The following is a 19,996-nucleotide window of genomic DNA, read 5'->3' on the forward strand; positions in this document are numbered from 1 at the left end:
TCATGCTTGAGGAATCAAACGAATATCGCAAGATCTTTTCTATGTCACAATCCCATACGTAAATCTGAAAGCGTCGCTTAAAATTAATGTATTTTAGAAAAAGGTACAAAAATCAACAAGGCTCTTCAGAACAATACCCTATGGCAAGAGACACTACAGCGAGGTTGATTCGGAAATATTCGAATTCTTCTATCTCGCTATGCTGAGTAAATAAAGGCACAATAAAAGCTCCAGCCTCATTCAAGGGGTTCCTAAAATGAATCGGAGATCCTGATTTATAGGCTGCCTTTAGGAAGGAGTGCCACTACATTTTGATAAAGAAACAAAATTGAAGCAAAAGGCGGGATGCCGCTGCTTTGGCAAATAGTGTAGGAAAAGAGACGGAGAGGGGGAAAAAATAGAAGGAAAGAATTGGCGACACTACCATTCCTGCTTCTTTATTTGCTTGGCATAAAAGATGCAGGGTTGCCACAACCAGATGTTGCAAAACGCCACCACCATCAACCAGGTTTCTTTACAAAGAACGTTTCAATAGTAGTTATAAAAATCTCATACCTTCTTTTCAGTCTTGCTACAACAGAGATCCATATTTCTTTAGTGCTGCCATTTCGACGGAAATAATATTAGAACCATTTAAATAGTTTCCAGTTTTATCCGAATGAAATGAAACACATCTTTCGATGCTTCCGATAGTTTTATAAAATGATTACTTTAGACAATAAAATTGCTTATAATACACTAAAATTCCATATTTATTTTTTTTATAACACAAAATGTTATTTTAGTTGTTCAGTTCCATCAATTTACATAAAAACAGTAAATTAAGAACAGAAGATAGTGATAGATTTAATAAATTCCTCAAATATTGTAATACCTCCCGCTCTATGCATGCAAAAATTAAATCCATTTGAAAAAAAAAATTGTAAATAAGTTTTCTTTTACATTTTTATGCATGTGAACCAACATGCCATACATTAATGCAGAGGTTTCAGAGTTTATAAAACGCGCATTTTAATGGCATTGGAGGCTTTTTACTCAATTTACAATTAATGGAGAAATATTAGAGGCATGATAGGAATTAAAGTTATTGAAAAACACAAGACCTTGCCCCATTCTTCTGTCCTCCATCTACAATGGAGACCATCTCATGTAAATCTAAAATATAATAATATAGTTGATAGCCTAGCAAAGGAAGGTACTTACTTCCATGCTTCAGGTTTATGCTGAATCTTTGACCTACCTTGAACTATCTATACTCGAGAAGAAAAGCTTTAATTAACAATTCTTGGAGACAGCTACCGACACACTCATGGTATTGTAGTACAGGTCCTGGCACTGCTATTGGTTTCAAGGAATCAGAAGGATCAAATGGCTCTGGTTCGGTTGACTTCAGGACATTTAAGGACATTAAGATATTCCTGTGGTACTAAACCTTTTCCTACTTGCACCAAATGTAAAAACTATTGCACAACATCTGCTCAGTTGTGTTGCTTTGGTGCGTGAAGATCTACCGAAGAGACCTAATTACGTGTTGGAAGTTATAAAGGCGAATGAACTTATGGATCTGATCTGATTCAGATCAGAGGGATCAGTAAGAATGAAAAAAATGTACAATTACGTGAGTACTGTTTACAGATTTTATTTAGAATTAACAAAATAAACACTAGATAATTTTATAAAATTATCTTATAATAAATATTTTATATTATTTAGAGAAAACTGTGAATATTCATCTATAGACCATGTGTATTAAAAATTTCATGACATTAGATCTCTTAAATGCAGCTTCCTTTTATTATGCATAACGCTTTCTTTATAAAGCGAAGAAAATATTGGAAAAAAAAGCAGCAGGGATATCAGTAAAATTATAATAAAATTATGCGATCAGTATGTGTTAAATTAATTGTTTTCATTCTATAAAGAAATTTATCAACATTTACCATTGATGTCGACAGTTTTCCAGATAAGAATGTTTAAAGCTGAACTACATATTTATTTTTAGGCTATTATCAAATTTTAATTTCCAACTTTTGCAGGTTAATTTTTAAAACCAGAAAGCAAGCACGTGTCATTGTTTCCACTACACTATGAAATCTGGTTCCGAAGAACAATTACATTATATCAAAACAGGAAACTTGCCATTTCAAGCAGCATAAAATACTTTATTTATTTGCCTAAATCTAAAGCACCGTCCAAACGTCTTGGCGTTTAAGAGATCATTTCCATCGTATGAATTCGATATAGAAAACATAAAATCCAAGTGAACAAAGCTTACAAGTAACAAAGAGCAAATATCGCTCATAACGTATAAATAAATATTTAGAAATTCCAAAATTAAGATTATTATTAAGGTCGCACAGTATGTTTCAAAATTAATTAAATCATCAAGGGGTAATAATTAAATAAAAAATTAGGTGCCCAACAATAACAGAAAGAACACAAATTAAAACTGAAACAACAACAGAAACAGAGTAACTAATAAAAATAATACAGCAGTTTTTTTTTTTTTTTTTTTTTTTTTTTTTTTCCCTGGTTAAATATCAAGGCTTCACTATATTAAAAGGTTTCGTAGTTGACTTTAGTAAATTTAAATTAACAAATCAGAAAAATAAATCCAGCAAGTTTTACTGCAAAATCAACTTCCTTTACCTTCTATTTGATAGAATTACTCGTAATTTCAGTAATACCTTCCATAATTGTCAACATCACTTCCCGGCAATTAACACTAACAATGTACGTTGTTTTGAACAGCAAGAAACTTTGAGTAACAAGCTTACCAACCACCATGACCTAGATTATACAGTAATTTGTTGATGCAAAGAACTAAACCATTTGTGAATGACCACCATCAACACATCATCACAGGAAGTCTGGATATTATTTCACACTTGATGAAATTACGAACTAAATTTAGACCGGTTATCATAGGTACTAAACAATTTTGCCTTAACAGTGTGGAATTAACAGGATTTTTGAAGTAGGAGACGTGAAAAATGTACAATGCTTTGGCCGGTACTCGAACCTGGACCTCTTGAATACGAGCCGAGTGTGCTTATCGCTATACCACGAAGGCATGCAGGAAATACCTTATATACTGCGATTTTTAAAGGCCAACTGGGGATTAGGGAACGCAGTCGCCAAATTCTGGTGGTGAAGAACCAGCATTCACCACCTTTTAGTTCGGGCGTCACTGTAGATTTATTAGGTACTTCTGATGCTGGATACGCGAAAAACGAGGACTGCCGTGGCCAGGACACGCCGAGTGTGCTAATCGTTACACCACGAAAGTATACAGAAAGGAAGACGAAAATACCTTATAACAGTATTGAAAACAGTCTCAATGAGTTTATAATTTAAACCGGCTATAAACACAGTCTTCTAACTACTATCTTCTTGGAAGTGGAAAGATGCAGTTTTCAACAAAATCAAATTTAGGTTCACAAAATTTAAAAATCTTACAGATCATATCAATCAGAACCCACTTAAAACTAAGATACATTAACTTAAATATAAATTTACGATTACCAAAATTGATAAAGCAAGTAATAATTTCAGTATTATTTGAAAAGACAATTATGGCTAACTAGAAGTTAATCAACCGATTTCTTACAAAATAAATAAATAAATAGAATAAAAATAACGAACTCTCTATTATCAACAAATTTAAAGCCTTTCACCGCAAGCTCAAAATTTCAATTATTCCGGACCACCACAGATTATCCCACAGCCCAAGTTTCATAAAACTCCACTAAAATTCAGGTTTACAGCTAATGGTACAAAAAATTATTTAAAAAAATCCCAGTTAATAATTAGATCTACAAATAATTACAATAAAATTAAACTTCTGATAAAACAAGGGATTTTTAAATTTAAGTTAATTTTAAATTTTTAAATTCAAATCAGAGGGGTTAGTAAGAATGAAAAAAATGTACAATTACGTGAGTACTGCTTCCAGATTTTATTCGGAATTAACAAAATAAACACTTATCTTATAATAAATATTTTATATTATTAGAGAAAACTATGAATATTCATCTATAGATCATGTGTATTAAAAATTTGATGACATTAGATCTCTTAAACGCAGCTTTCTTTTATTATGCATAACGCTTTCTTTATAAAGGGAAGAAAATATTGGAAAAATAAGCAGCAGGGATATCAGTAAAATTATGCGATAAGTACTAAACTAAATAACTGGCATTAATTAACTGACATTTCTAGAAAGTCATTGGTAATATGATTGTTAATCAGTTAACTACATTGTGGCCAGAAAGTCCCTTTGCACCTGAACTAACAGCGCGTAACAGTGTAAGATGTAAGATGTTTAAGATTTGAATCTCCCATCCAGATCGTTGATATGGAAACCGTGCTCTTCACGCGAATTTCAATGTAATTACCGCGTGATTGCATTGACTGTACATTGACCAGTTCATTGTCTTTGTGCTTGGCGAAGCACAATGGCAGGTACCAACGACTTCATTTTGGAAGAGCGCTTAATGACAAGTATGTAGATCCATGAACGAAAGCACAACGACGAAAATAAGATACAGGTGATGAATAGATTTCGTGAACAGTCCGCTAAGAAGCCACTAAGTCGTCAGACTTGAATCACGTGGGAGAAGAAAGCTTTGGGCAAGAATGACTGAAGAACACATCTTTGGGCCGTACTTTTTGAGATTTCCGTGACCCAGGTTACTTATCTGGAGACGTTGAATGACTGGCTTCTTCCACAGCTGTAGAATTCGGGCATTTACGACACGTTCACCAACACGTTGTTCACCAACACGATGGAGCTCACGCCCATTTCGCAGTTGTTCGTGATCGTCTGAACACTCAGCCGGTGGATAGGAGGCGGATCCCCAAATTCACCAGCCCCTTATCCTTGGCTACCTCGAAGTCGGGACCTTATGACACCAGACAATGCCCTGCGGGGAATCATCAAATCATACGTCAGGCAGATGCGGAACACGGACAATGCTGCGCAGACAAGTGTGCTTGAAGCATTGAGGTAAGAAGTTTTTTCATACCTCCATGGCTTGAAGCCTTCCAGCATGTGACACCGCAGCTGCTAAAGCGGATGAGTAGAAAGACATTCAGGCGTATCAAGTTGTGCAGGGATAATAGTGGTGCAAATAAAGACGTTTTGGAAAAAAAAAATTGTGAGTTTCATTAAAGCTACAATGAATAATTGCACGTGTAAAGGGACTTTTTAACCACTCTGTAAAATAAAAAATATTTGTATGAAATTGTCTACTTACGAGCTGAAATAATTTTGCTGACAAAAACTTCCCACTAAATTTATTAACTTTAAAAAAAAGGCTGGCCCTTTAACTATCAAATTTAATCTTTAATCTAAAAACGTAATGGTCATATTGTCTTAAACCGGTGAAGAAGGTAAAGCAGGAAGTGTTTATTAGCATTGGAAATTCGCATGTATTGAAATTTACTTTTAAATTCCTATACATTTTTAGCTGCTTCTCTTTTAAGATCGTCTTATTTTCATAAAAATCACAATAGCGGCCAATATAAAGTGCAGATTTTTTACTGATTTTTTTAACTCCTCTCTCTCTCTCTCTTTTTTTTTTTTTTTTTTAAACTTGCCGGAGATGTGAAGTCCGGGGTCGTAATTTTGTACACTTCTTTGATGAAGATCGTTGTCTATTTTTGTTCTATTTCTTGATTTCTGCTGTACTAAGCATAATAAACATGTTTCTGTTGGTATTCTTCCTTTCTTGTGTTTTGTGTAGTCATTATCGTTCCAGGAAAGCGTTTCCGCCCATGCACTGCTATGTGATTATCCATCATCTAGGTATACTCTATCTATCCTGAAAGTTTGCAACCGATTACTAAAATTCCCTGTATACATAAAAACTCAAAATCTGTACCACTGTAAAATTTTCGAAAAATACCCCTAATAAATTTTATAAAAATATTGAAGAAAGTGAAAACTTATGAAAATAAAAGAAATAAACCATTGCTCTTAAAAAATACCGCTATCCGTCCAGCATTTTAATACTGTAAAAATCTATAGTTTAATATTTTAAGAGTCACACAGTTTTGACTATTATTATAGTTTAAACTGTAAGTCTGATTATAAATTATGAATCTTCATTTATAGATGCGACCCTCTATGACTGTTTGTTTTCATACACTCTCATTTATCTGTGTTATCGCCACGCTGTTTTGTGTTAAAAATTAAATTTAGAAGTAATTTGACATCTCACAGTCTGGAAAAAGGTACATGATTTGAGATCTAAAAATAATCCATTCTAAAATTTTCTCATCAGTTCATGTTACATATGGTAAGAGAAAAGCTACATCATCTTCCAGTTCTAGAGTTTTTCTGAAGTGTTGCAAATCAGTGCAATCAACTTGCATTTACTAATATACTTTTTCAACGAAGAAAAGAAGTAAATATGTCTTGATCTGTCACAATAAAATAAATGTGCCATCTCTTAACCGGTTGCTGACTGAAATAGCGGTCTGTGATACTACTATAACGATGCAAGTTGCGTAGACGTGTTAATCCTTTCGTTTAATAAATAATTTTATGTGAAATTTTAAATTGGAATCAGAAACAACTGATTGCAGTTTTGTAAATATGCATGTTTTTAAACTTTAAAGTTATTAATTTTATGCCGTTTTTTTAGCTTCGACATAAAGTTAAACAACTTAAAAGAAAAATAGTATGAAATTTTTTTAAAATTATTAATAATATTTATAAACAGACACACATATATATAAATTCATTGTATATTAAAATGTATAATAAAACACACTTTTGCTAAACAATGTTATACATAATTACGTTTGTGTACCTTAAAGTTTCCTTGGAAAAGTGTTTTGAAAGAAATAGCTTTGCTTACTTTAGTTGGTAAAAAGACTACTGTATAATACAGTAATTACTACAGATAGCTTAACGTATCTGTAATTGTTTTAAGGCCATATATTCAAATAGAGGATATTTCTGGATTATAGTTAACAAAATATTTTGCAATGTATTGATATTATACAAATAATTAATTCAAAATAGATTAATAGTAAAATAAAATGCGCATTTGAAGTAGCCTTAGATTATTGCATTTAACAGATGTCAAAATCAGCTCTGCCTGATCTATTAATATTTATTTTATTATATAAGAAAAAAAAATATGAAAGGCTTTCAGATTTTAAATTACGCCCAAAAGGGCGTTTTTTTAACGTTTTGCATGTTACCTTTATTTATTAAATATCATGCTCTTCGCACTTAAACCATAAAATTCAGTTCAACAGCAATATCGATACATAGTCTCGCGCTCTGGAGATAATTCCCCCCCCCGTACAGTGCTGCCATTCTCACTTTGAAATCGTTAATCAAAAATTCGTATAGATAATAAAACAAATTCCAAATTTGGTCTTCCAGATGCCCATATTCGGGTGGAAACGTTCAATATTAAAAATTTGATGGCTCTAGGTACCGTTATTTTATCACAATGCGAGAAACATACATACATTCATGCATATTCTTCATCATTTAATTTCTTTAAATATAATACAGGGCTGTAATATTTGGTGGCAACAATTTGAAAAGTGAACCGACATTTATAGCGCACCAACGAAAAATGCCAAAACGAAATTAATAGTCCGTCTGGGCAAATTGCTTCTTTAGACTTAAAACTTTAGACTAAAAATCTTAATTCCCAGCCAAATTCAGCGAAAAGCAGCCAATGTTGATAGCAGGCATCTGTTGTCCAACTTTAGTACCGGAATCCATTCTACTTTGTCCTTTTTATTGCGTCAGGTTGTACCTAAGGCACTCAAGAAGGTATACGAGGTAGGGTGAAGCGAGAGAGACCTGGGTTACGGTTACAGCTCGTGGAAGTTAGTCGCTCGTAAAAATGCTGCACGGGAGAAGAAATTACGCTGAATTCCAGTCCTCTCACGAATTTACTACTCCGCGTCTTCTTTTGTTGCAGTTTAAGTGATGAAGTAGGGAAAATAAATAAAAATTTAATCGCCGAATCTATTTTCTCAGCTGCTAGACATAGGTACGAATCCTTCGAAACTCTTTTTATGCGAAAGATTTGAAAATGGACTTGATCTTTAAAAGAGCTAAAATTTAAGACTCTCTTTTAAGTTCTGCGAGAGCTGTTTAACGAAAGTAGGTGATAAAAGGCTTGAACGTTAAGGCAGTCTGCGAAATTTTTGTAAGTACTTAAACGTTCTTATTCATGAAGTTTCCAAAAATATCATATCAAAGTTAAATGGAATGAAACGGATGGATACAGTATGCAAAAGAGACATTTTAGCCCAAAGAGGCAATCTGCCCAGAAGGGCTATTAATTTCGTTTTGGCATTTTACATTTGTTCACTATAAAAGTCTGAATCCCTTTTCAAATTGTTACCACCCATATATTAGAGCCCTGCATTATATTTCAAGAAATTAAATAATGAAGAATATGCATGAATGTATGTATGTTTTTCTACAATATATGAAATAGATAATAAAACAAATTCTGCCCATATTCGAGTGCAGGATTAAGTTATTCAATGTTTGATGCCTCTAGGTACCGTTAAAACAACGGTACCTAGAGGCATCAAACATTGAATAACTTAATCCTGCACTCGAATATGGGCAGAATTTGTTTTATTATCTATTTCATATATTGTAAATTTAACGAATTTTCGATTAACAAACTCAATGATTTCAAAACGTTCCATTAACAATAACAATGTGTGCATCTTCCAAACACAGATATTTTATGCGCGATGGTTCTTTCCATTTCCTACTGATATTATGTTGGTAACGTAGGAATGCAAAGACGTTACAATGTCTAACGGTATTTTACGTCGAATGACTTTGAATGTCTGTATCACTTTCCAAATCCTGTTTTAAATCCCTCGTGTAAAAAAAAAAAAAAAAAAAAAAAAAAAAAACCTTTTGAGTGTACTATAAAATCTGAAACCTTTCAGAATTTTTTATTTATTTATTTTTTTCTTTTTAGCCCAAAGTAGCGTTAGTTCAGAAGGGCTATTAATTTCGTTTTGGCATTTGGCGTCAATTCACTATAACCGGCGAATCACTTTTGAAATTGTTTCCAGCAAATATTATCGCCATGCATTACATTTAAAGAAATTTAATAATGAAGAATCAGCGTAAATATATGCATATTTCTGGCATTGTGATAAAACAACGGTACCTAGAGCCATCGAATTTTGAATACCATACGTCTTCACCTGAATATGGGCATCTGGAAGGCCCATATTTGGAATTTGTTTTATTACCAATTTCTTCTTTTGTAAAGCATTTATGCGTTTTTGGTTAAGAAACTCAACGATTTAAAAGCGAAAAGTGGCAATACTGTACGGATGGGGAGGGGGGGGATTGTCTCCAAAGCGCGAGACTGTGTGTCGGAAATTCTAAAGATGTGCTCTTTTAAAAACTTTGCGATGTTGGATCGAATTTTTTGGATTTGCGATGTTGAATTGAATTTTTTGCGATGTTGGAAGAATATGATATTTAATAAATAAAGATAACACACAAAACGCTAAGAAAACGCCCCTTTGGGCTTGATATAAAATCTGAAAGCTTTAGATTTTTATTTTTATTTTAAAAAAAAACTGACATGTTCATGCATATTATAAAATGTTGAATAAAATCTGCAGTATGCATTTGAAGCATCCATAGAAAAAGAAACTAAACATGAGTCCTTTAAAAAAATTTTACTCTTTGTAGCATGCCTTCGTGACATATTTATCCCATTTAATACGTAAAACAACATTTAAATATGCAACAACATGAAAAAATATACCGAAAGAGAAACCTATGCATCAAATATAAATGATCTAATTACAAATAAAAGAATATTACTGAAAGTGGGATGCCTTCCTATAAATTAAATATTATAAATATGCCATTATTCTAATTAAAGTACTATTTAGCTGCCGCTAATAACATTGAACTGAAATATTTACTTCAAAACCTTCTAACACACAAATATAATCAGCTTTTTCATCATTGGTAAATATCCCATATTTTCATGCATCTTGCACTAGCATTAACTTTACGCCATTTTATTTATTCCAAAGTAGTTTGAACGTGTGCAAGTTTGGCCCCCATAAGCAACCGCTGTGGCGTCCAAGGTATTAAAGACCCGACAACCAGTAATACCCTGCACACACAATCCTCTTTGCTCTTCCTTTAGACTTAGCATCAGATCAATATCCTTCCTCAACTACTCAGTGCAAAATTGAAAAGCAAACTAAATTACCCTTGTCAAGCTTCTATTAATTAAGCCCCAACGAGAAGCTATTTAATCAAAATAATAATATTCAACGGGTCCTTTATTTACAATAAATAATCTTTACTGAGCACCTTGTTGATTAATTTATAATTCTCAGTACAAGTAATAGTCCTCAATATAGCTTCTAATCAATTAATAAGCTTCGTGAGCCAAATGCTAATTAATACCTAATCCTTAGTAAATTCTGTATTAGTCATTCAATATTATCAAGACCATTAATCAATTAATACACATCAGCGAACGTTTTGTAAAATAAATATTAATTTATAACTTGTTAATTAAATGATTCTGGGCAATTAGCATCGACTTAGCTGTTAATTAAGTTCAGTACCACTGAGTTTTTCTTTTAAAATAACTCTTAATTATCACTTACAAGCATACATTATAATAATAATTATCAAACCTATCTATAATGGGTTATTAATCGACATAGCAATAGTATAAGAAAGGTCTTTGGAAAATCATTAACAGGAAGAGAAGAATTTTCTCACTATCATAGTGTGCTGTATAGGTAACTTTTTTCACTAATAAAAAGTAAAATTATATTTTATGCAAGCTCACTTATAACGGTTCTTTTAATATGTTTATTAGAAATATAATTTAATTAATTCACATACAAACAGAAATAATATGTCATTAAAAAAAATCCCCAGTGCAAGTAAAGATGAATTCAAAAACACTTTTCTGTATATTTGGAATAAATTTTTACTAAAAATTACAATGATTAAAAAATACTTGTTTTACACAGTTAGTTATCATACAGAATACTATCTTCTGTTGGAGAATTTAAACGAAATGAAGGGCTCTTACCTGTTATAAAGATTTTAATGATGTTTAAATATAAAAAAAAATAATAAATGCTTTAATACTAAAAGCAATTTTCCTTTTCGTGCGCCGTGAATACCAAAAACCGAGTGCATTAAATATGTTCACTAAATTTTCAATACCCGTAGATGACACCTGCTATGAAAACAAAAATTTAAGGGAAAATTCTATTTAAAAATTTTCGAATTTAGAATACTTAGAAAATAAAAATTTAAGTTTAATTGTAATTTACAGCTTTTTTTCCCACATGCTTATCTATGAGTAAGGAAAGAAGAAAAATTCTTTCCTTCAGAGATATCCGTAGGTTTTAAACAAAATTTTGCCTATACTTTGTTACTTAGCTCTTAACTATTGCCTTTATTTTGTTACCTGGTACAAGTATACTTCATAACACAACTATTTTTTACTTTTATTATTTTTCTAAATAAATGTAGCAAGATCAACGAAGAAGTGTATACGTGTAAAACAATTTACTCTTGAAGACGACATACTTTTTTTTTTATTTCCGTTGAAATTTTGTATATGGGACTGGTATAACATGTAGTTGTGCACCTCCCTTTTTAGTTGCAATCAGCTGCACCAAAATTATCCACTCTGTTACTTGGTGAGCTCAGTTTTTTATTCTTATATGTTATTAAATTGTGCATTTTTTTGCTTTAAAAGTGATTGAATTACGTTCCCCCCTTGTTCGGTTAAGGTATGCCTTTAGTTACTTTACATGCAATAGTTGTAGAATTATCAACAATTTCAAAGTGGCGCTAGCCCTAAAGAGGTTATCGCACATGGCTACACAGTCCCTGCTAGACGGAACTTTTCTCAGAAACGAGATTCTGGTAGCACTGGTTTAAACGGGAGGATTCCTAGAAAAAAGAGCCCCACCTTAAGCGAAGTCCCGCCTAGCTCGGAAACAATGTTGCGGCTAAGGAGGATTTTTCAAACCTCACTGAAAATGTCTCGGCTGGACCTCAGTCCCGAGTAGAGACAACCAATCAGACGAAAGTTCTGCTTCCGAAGCCTCACGTGATCCCAATCTGAGCGATAATCGATTAGTGTTTGGCGTTCAAGTCTTTGTATAAGTGAAAATGATAACCTAGCTACGTGTGTTTCCCGGAATTGTGCTGGTTCTGAGAATTGTCCCTTTCGACGTCAAGTCCCGCGTAGCCGAATCATAATGTGGTTGAGATTTAATGAAGCCGCCATTTGTTTACATTTGAAACTCAGTATAATGAATTCAGTTTCTGCACTTTCGGTGTCTTTTTGCCGAGTGGGACCAAAAGTAAACTTTCAGTTTTGTGCACTGAAAAATCAAGACTTCTTGCCGCTGGCCAAATTGCTGGTTTTTGCGTAGAAACTCTAAATTTTAACTGTATAAATTCTTTTTTAAGTGTTTTAACTGTATTTGGTGTTTTAGGTTCTTCTCTATTTTAGAATTTTTATGAAGACGTTTTGACTTCTTCTGTATTTGTACCTTGCCCCGAAGTGAAAACTGAATTAATTGAATGAGAAATCTATCTCTAATCAAATTGGAGAAAATAAGTTTAAATGAAATGCATTAAAAAATGTGCTTAATTTAGTAGGCCGTACAAGGAAGTCACGCGGTGTCCATATGACATTTTTTATTTTTTGAAATGATATAAGTCTTTTCGGTTAAAATCAGTACCAAAGAGAAGTTGAATTAAGTCAATTAATTAATGATAATTCTCGTAATATATATCTAAATTTAGCCTAAAATTTCCTTTCGTTTTATAAGTATACAATATTTTACCTTTTATATTTTATTATAGAGTTATACATAAACCATTCTCCTCTCTTCATTTCTCCAGAAACTTTATATCATTTGCCCGAAATTCTTATGGTTTGCCAGTAATATGTTCAGGAAAATAGTTGTATTTCAGCATCAGAGTTAAGTTGCTTGTAATTTTAAGGGAATTGATTTTTTTGGGGGAGAAGGGGTTACATTTTAAATTAAATAATTTAATATATGATAAAAATTAATTTTTTAGAATAATACAGCCATAGTTCTAAAATATTAATTGAAGTTTTGTATTACTGAGACAAGCATTTTATATATTTTTAAAAAACCAATTTCCAAAAATGATGTTGACAAAAATGAGAGCTCTAATATGACTCTTCGCGCGATTTATTTAACAGAATTTTATAATAAATTACAAAAACTAAAATCAAAACAGTATACGAAATAACGCAGAAATTTTTAAACGACTGCGAGTAGTCATTTTCCTTTGTAACTTAGTTCTTTTTTCTTGTGAAAGATCTCGATATCTCCAAATAAATTCTTCACCATATTTAATTGTCTGTAAATTACAGTTTGGGGAACATTGTTTTTCTCCTTATCTAATGGTATTTTAATGAAATTTTAAAGAATTGAACGCACAACAAACATTTTTGAACGAACAAACAAACTTTATTAGTCATTTTTTAAGCGCGCGCATCGTCTGCGGATATTCTTTGCGGATAATCGTCTGAGGTAATTTACATTTCTTAGTAAAATTATGTTGGTAGCGTAGCAACGCAAATGCGTTACAGTATATTCTATAATCTTTAGGCTCAAAACACACGACTCATTTATAGAAACACGTAGAATACTGTATTCACTGGCCAGAAATACAATACAGTTAATTAATTGTATGAGTTAAGTAGGGATGCAGCTTTACTAGGTATCAGAATCTTCACATTAGATTTAGGGTGAAAACTTGTTTGATGCATTAACTGTACCGCATTTCAGTAAGATTTTAAATTAAAAAAGTAAGCGCAAATACAAAATCTTTAAACAGTTTTAAAATTAACTCAGATTAAAAAGGGTTTTTTATTTTCCTTTTTATCGCGAAGAAAATATCATCTTAATACTTTATTATTAAATTTGCATTCCACAATCGTGTAATAGAATTTTAATGATTGTGGTCATGAAATGCATAGAAGATGCAGCTATCTGGTGCATATTAACAAAAATATCCGTACATGAAATCGGAATAAAATAAATAAATAAAATGCAAAATATGTACAAAAAATTAAAACGTAAAGCCCAAACCAGTCTGTAGTGAGGAATCCAATAATACATACTTTATAAAATACAATAATGCTGTGGATGTTAAAAATTATTAAACGGGCATATTATAAATTAAATACGTTTTAAATTAACTATGTTTTAAACAATTAAATATGTTTTAAAAATAAAATAATGATTAAAAATATTAAAGAGTTGATTTGATATTTTCAAACCTCCTAGTTTAAATAATTATTACCTAAAGATAAATTAAACGTTTTGTGGCCCATGGAATGATAGCGATCTGGAAACTGACTGTCTGGCAAGCCAGAAGTCTTGTGCAGTGGAGTGTCAGGCGGTGACATTAGTAATGATTAGCTTCGTAATGTAACGTAACGTAACGCAACGCCCCCCCCCCAAAAAAATTTTTTTTAAAAGATCCCGCTAAAGACGTTTCCAGCGTCAGACCATAGGAAAAAATTTCAGACTTTAAATTTCTACATAGTAACACTACAAATAAAGCATTAGCATGCAGATTATTAAGCAAACATTTCAGATATTCAAGTACAATCAATATTTGAACAGAGACGTGTGCCTTTATGTGATTGTCCACAGGCTTCGTGGTTACGATGGAAGTTCAGATTTTATGTCTTGTGCAGTGGCAAGCAAGCAAGCCACAGCGAGCGGTCGAGCGCTAATCATACGTTTCGGCGGCCAGTTTTAACTGCGGATGGGCATTAATTCCTGCGGGCGAATAATGGTAATTAAGTTTGACAAATATGCGAAGATAACGGACCGGCGAGCCGCGGACGTAAAGGGGGGGATCTCAGTCATACGGGTTGAATAATACACGCACAACCCCGCCCAAAGCGGTCATCACTTTGAAGCCTCAGTGTAGGAGAGAAGGAGAATAAATATCCGATGCTATTATACTTTGCTCGTATTGCAAACAGTGTATAATGATGCATCTGCATAAATTACTTCGCAAATCACTGTTTGAATAGAAGCTTTATTGTTTGTCTGGCATCGAAGTTCGCTTTTACCGAAACCTCATATCCACCTTAAGGATTTCCAAGATCTTCACAGTTTCTTGTACACAGTTTTTTTATTGTTATGTCTAGGATTGTTGTTGTTGTTGACTCACTTGTCTGACTTACAGTCAACAAAACTTGTCTGACTTATAGTCAACAAAATTCCTCGTAGCAAGGAGACTGTAGCAAAGATACGACTGTCGTTGGCAATAGCCTTGAGCACTTTACAGGTGACAGTGCTATTTATATCAGTTCCGCCCTCAATTTTAACGGAGTGGACTAGTCTAAGGGTCTCCTATCCCTCTTCCATTACCAACAACCTCTCGAGAGGACCTTCCGGCTCGCCGCATATTTAGAGGGCCTCATGCCTATTTACAAACGTCCATGCCTTCTCCGGGATTCAAGCCGGGCCCTTCGGCACAGCAGTCAGCGACTCTACCTACTATTATCGGTTGGGCGGCAGCTTTAAGATTAGTACTTATCTAATGTAACTTTAAGCCAGAGCCTGCATTTAAAATTATTCTATATCACAATCTTTTCAATTAATTATCCAAATACTCTTCAAATTTCTATCCGTTACTTTAAATAAAAGGAAAGCAAATATCAGTAACAAGTACAAAAGTCTTCAGGAGCAAAACATATTGTGATTTTTTTCTTCTAAAGGAAAAACTATACTTTCGTCTAAATATATACCATATATTTTATATATATATATCAGGAGCAAAACATATTGTGATTTTTTTCTTCTAAAGGAAAAACTATACTTCCGTCTAAATATATATCATATATTTTATATATATCATATATTTTATATATATCAGGAGCAAAACATATTGTGATTTTTTTCTTCTAAAGGAAAAACTATACTTCCGTCTAAATATATATCATATATTTTATATATATCAGGAGCAAAACATATTGTGATTTTTTTCTTCTAAAGGAAAAACTATACTTCCGTCTAAATATATACCATATATTTTCGTATCTTTACTTATACATTATTATCAATAAACATAGCAAATATATCATTAAAATAATTACTATATTATATTGCAATAATTGCTCGTTTGACTAGTAAAAAACATAATGAAAACTTTCTAGAAATTAGACACAACAATTAGGTAGCTTACAAACTCTCATGTTAGCTATTTTCGCTTATAACGCGTATTTCACATTCTTAGTAGTTATATTTACATTAATTTAAATATCATTATATCTTTCACTGGTCAAATTTCTTAAGCATTTAAATAGTGAATATAAACCTTCCAGGAACTAAAAATGAGAAAAATTGTTATATTAACTATGAGAACGCGAAGTAGTTTCTGCGGAAATTCTCGTGTTAAGGATTATCTTACCGAGCATTTTTCAGTAAAAAAACACTTCTATGTAAAGACTTGTTTTGGTTTTCTCTTTATAGTTTAAGGATGAATTCAGAAATGGGTTAAGGATCAATGGAAATGGATTAATTAAGGATCATAAATGGATATTCCAAACAAAAAATAAACAAACAAAAGTTCAAAAGTTCTTGTTCAAAAGAAAATAAACCTTAGCCTTCGCTTTCGATATATGATAAAACAAATCGTCTCGCATTATCCTGTAATATTCTTAAAGTTACAAAAATGAAATACGAATAAAACGGAGGCATTTTGTGGATGGTCCCTGTCGGGCTTAAAACAACGGAAAAGCGAGTTATAATGCATCCACTGGGACATTAACTATGGCCGTTTAATAAGACGGAACCACCATTTGATATCTTCCTTTGCATAGACGACAAACAAAATCGGCAATCGAGAGATGCATAAAGTCATTCCTTCGGAAGAGCGGGGGTCGGGAAAAGCAAATAAAGAGAATTAATTTATTTTTGCACCGTGATACTTTTGTCGATGATGAGAAAAGCACCCTGCGGGAGAGGGATTTTTTTCCCTGTCATTCGTATTTTTATCCCTGACAAACGATCGCTTCTTTACATGAATTATTCATAAATGAAACGCAAATTATTGTGCAGATTCAGAAATGTTGTCAATAGTACCCCAGAGAGATACTGTATACATGGATTTATAAATATATGCAAACATCAAAAGCGTTAAATCTCATAAAATAGCTTTCAACGAAAAAGAGAAATAAATGTATAGATTTTCAGCTCTTAAATTCAAGTTGCAAATAAGAATTAAAAAAAAAATTTTTTTTATTAATATGTGTAGATTTACAAGTTTAATTTCAATTTGACAGAAAACAGCCAGCTATTTTTGCCAGAAAGTGTGTTTTCATAGCTTAAAGAATATAAAAAATAAGTAAAATTAGATGACGGCTTCAGAAATAATATCAAAACGAAAAAACAGATTTCCATTTCCCAGGTTTTTGAGCATGTGATTTCTTTTATAAACGGTGTAAAAAATGCAGTTCTTATTTTCTGTTTTTTAATGCAGGGTGCATTTCGCGAGTCCATTAGATAAGTCAAAAACTATTTATCATTCTTTTTTATTTTAAGCTGAAATTAGCGGAAAGATCTATTATACTTTTCAAATCATGTTAAAAAACACCTTGGTAGGAATTTTCAGTGACATATTAAAGTTATTTCCGTTGCGTTAGTATTGACAATAATGCTCCAAATATTAAAAATAGTCCTATGACAGAGATGAACTAGATAAGTAACATACCGAGAGGGGGGAAGTCATTGTTTTTTAATTAGTCTTTATTGGATTGAAGACTAGTGAATAACCCATATCTATAATAACGCCATCATTTCCAACAATGGGCCTTTTCTTCTCTTCCCCTCAATCTCTTTTTTTTTTTTTTAGGTTTAATTATCTTATCATCTCATCAATTATTTTCTTCATGGCTTACTTTCTTCATGGTTTTCTACTATTTTAAAATATCATCTAAGTTTAATCATCTCATTAGCTAATTTCTTTATGGCTTAACTTAAGGTGACTGAAGATTCCGTAATATTTATTTATTTATTTATTTATGGTTTTAGACCACATGCATGTATTTTATTTATTATCTTATTATGGCTTTTAATCATCTTATATTGAGTTATTTTCTTCATGGCTTACTACTTACTACCTTAAGGTGACTGAAAATTCTATTACATTTCCTATTTTTTCGGTTTTAGACCGCATGTATGCAAGTAACTTAAGGTCTTTGAATTTTCTACAGTAAATGGAAAGTAAAATAAAGCAGAGCTAATACGGCTAAATTTGATAATTAATTCAACTACAGCAATACAAAAGCAACAAAGTAATGCATTTTCTTCTGCTTTATATTATAATAAATGTAATAAATAATTATAAATAATATAAAATAAATGTAAATTTATATTTTTTATTGGATGCTGAGGAAATTTTCAAGTAATTATATTATTTTCTTCGACTTTAAACTTTTAAAGACGTCTTTTTGACACCTTAAACTGACTTCTTAACACTAATTCCATTAAGCTATAAAGAATCTCAAAGCCACCTGAAGTCATTTATTTAAGTTATGATGATTTACGAAATCTTCCAAGGCCCGAACTGATTAAATGGATATATAATAGCACTGATTTGGTTAATTGATATATAATATTGATAACATCTGAAATTTCCTATAACTTGCAAATGGTGGCAAGCAAATTATAAGAAATACAAAGATACTCATAATACGCATACTCGTCACTCATAATATGATGTATAAATTATTCTCATTATGGTAAACTCAAAATGAACTTCTTGTTCTTTAAATAAATTCTGTAGTACCAAATCATTTTTTAAAAGTGAAATTTAAGTATACTTTAGAATGGCTATATCATATATGCCATTATAATTCGTAATTCTAAACCTACAGTTAATAAAAGAATTTCTTATATTGTTTTCTTAAATAAATCATTCTGCATAGTGCAGTGGCTTGTAGATATAAAGCTTGAAACTACGTACTGCATTTACGGAGTATTTTCGCACTTTTGGAATTTTACCGCTCTGGAAACCAGGACGGAAAAAATACGCGGTATATAGTATTTCTGAAGAGATGGCTTAAATGATAAACATAGCACATTAATAAGCGCATAGAAAGACAAATTAAAAGTGTGGAATGCATCGTCCACAACAATCAGATGGCACTGCAAGCTGTGTGAAAGATCTCTCTCTCTCTCTCTTTTTTTTTTTTTTTTTTTTTTTTTTTTTGCCTGGTGATAGAAGACAGACGATTCTGCCATTAAGATGAAAGACGCTTCCATAACGCGACGTTCTAAGATACAAACTTATATACATTTGCAAATAATATCCATCTATTTAAATCTACGAATGTAATTATTTCATTGTGTATATAAGTTCCATAGTGTATGTAATATAAACACTATTCGTGTTTTCATTAAATATTCAAGTTTTTTATAAATCGGACTAGTTTATTGGAAGTTCCTCGATAGCCATCTCTGATATTAAGTTCACAAACATCAAGGATAGTAAATATCGATCTTATATAATAGTATTATGTATTTCAAAGGACTTAACAATTTCTATGATATTCTTTTTACTAACATAAAAATACTTTCTTATTTGTGCATAGTTTTTACATTGTTACCACAAATCAGAAGTTTTTAAATCACACTATATTGAAAAACTAGTACGTGATAATATATAACGCGTAGAGATAAACAAGTGAATAAATACGGTACTTCCAAAATCTCGGATATCAGCAGTCGAGAAGACAGACAGACAGTCAGAATAGACAGATGTCTTGTTTTGCACCCGCTAAGTCTTTATGCCCGAAGGGGGGAAACCAAGCTGACATTTGGGAAAAGTGCTATTGCGCGCAGTTACTCTGAAGACTTCATTATACTGAATAATTTGGTAAACTGTGAAAGAATTTGAAGTGTTTATTAG

At 32.0% G+C, this 19,996-nt stretch overlaps 1 protein-coding gene across 1 annotated transcript in view; it reads right to left on the reverse strand.

Annotated features, from left to right (window-relative positions):
- The window catches only part of LOC118196595 (tyrosine-protein kinase transmembrane receptor Ror-like), a 421,786-nt gene that overhangs the window by 166,566 nt on the left and 235,224 nt on the right, over positions 1-19,996 (reverse strand). The gene's annotated exons all lie outside the window — the stretch shown is intronic.

The sequence above is a fragment of the Stegodyphus dumicola genome, chromosome 12 (genome assembly GCF_044657685.1).
Source record: "Stegodyphus dumicola isolate Sdum_Otavi_A_Nest chromosome 12, ASM4465768v1".
NCBI classification, from domain to species: domain Eukaryota; kingdom Metazoa; phylum Arthropoda; class Arachnida; order Araneae; family Eresidae; genus Stegodyphus; species Stegodyphus dumicola.